Source organism: Equus przewalskii, chromosome 6 (genome assembly GCF_037783145.1).
Source record: "Equus przewalskii isolate Varuska chromosome 6, EquPr2, whole genome shotgun sequence".
NCBI classification, from domain to species: Eukaryota; Metazoa; Chordata; class Mammalia; order Perissodactyla; family Equidae; genus Equus; species Equus przewalskii.
In genome coordinates, this window is record NC_091836.1 from 77,550,168 (window position 1) to 77,551,803 (window position 1,636).

A 1,636-nucleotide genomic window follows, 5' to 3' on the forward strand; every position below is an offset into this window, starting at 1 on the left:
AAAACCAGTGGTTTTCCCAAGTCTGAGAGGATCATTAGGGATTTTTTTTGTTGAGTTTATTATACCAGCTCAAAACAGAAGATCAATGGGTTAAATATCAAAAAAGAGAATATATTTTAATTCAATATTCTGTTATAAAGATAAGGGTAAAAATTATCTCATAGCTAACAAGCAATAGAATATTGTGGTTTCAAGTTGAAAGTTATATAACAATAAGTAAGTAGAGTCAAGGTGCAATCTCACAGGAGAGTTTATTACAAATAAGCAATTCAACTTTATTCTAAAAGAGAATAAATATAAATCTTACTCCCTAAAAACATGCTTTTAGTTTGTTAAATAATGATCATATATCTATTTTCCAACATTTTACTCATATCTATATAACAAAATGTCATGGCTAGCTCAGTTAATTGTAATCTCAATGTCCATTACTTAGTAATTCAATTTCTTACTCCTTCAAGCTTCCAGCTATTACTGTAATTCCTCTGGTTGTAGCTTTAATTTTAATCAATGATGAACTAAATAAGTTTCACTTTAAAATTTGTACTTATACAGCTTATACCATTCTTTATTGATCCACAATTTTCGTACATTCATCTACTGTCATTCTGCACACCTCTACCATTCACGTTAATACACACATACGCACTCATATATCTTCCACTCTTTCAGTATTGTAGCAATAATGCAGACAGGTAAATTAAATGTTACAATATTCAAACAATCCAAAAGAAGACAAGAAGGGGAAGAGGTGAACAAAACACAACCTTACAGACAGCACCATGCAAACTATTCAACTAATATGCTTACTGGTAAGATATTAAATACTTTTTCCCCTTAGACTCGGAAATAGCAAAGTCCACTCACACCACATGTATTCAACATTTTACTAAAAATGCTAGGCTTTGCAATAGGCAAAAGTTATAAAATCAGAATGATCAGGCAGGAAGAGGCAAAACTGTCTCTATTTGCAGATAGCACACCTGTTTGCATAGAAGATTTTGAGAGATTTCTAAAGCATACACTAGAACTAAATGGCAAGGTTGAAGGATATATGTCTAAAATATAAGAAATAAATTATATTTTAGATATTTGGAGTAAATGATTGAAAATGAGAAAATAAAAATCCACTTACAACAGGTCAAAAAACACAAAATGCTTAGGAATAAATTCATGAGAACTCACACAAGACCTCCTCACTAACAATTATAGAATCCTGATGAGAGAAAATGAAGATCTAAATAAATGGAGATAGATATACATGTCCATGCGTTAGAAGGCATATTATTAAAATGTCAATTCTTCAAAAATTGACTTTTATAATCAGTGAAATCCCCATCAAAATTATTTTAGTAACTTTTGATAAACCAAACCTAAAATTTATATAGATATGATACTGGCTGGAATAAGAAAAACAACTTTAGAAAGGAAGAACAAAGTTGGAGTATTGACAATATATGATTTCAAGATATCATAAACCTGTATAGATCAAGACGGTGTTGTATTGATGAAAGGATGGGGTTACAGTCCAAAGGAGCAGAAAAGACAGTCCATTATAGACACAAATATATATGGTCAATTGAGTTTAGACAAATGTTAAAGGCAATTCAATGAGGAAAGAAAGTGTTTTCAACAA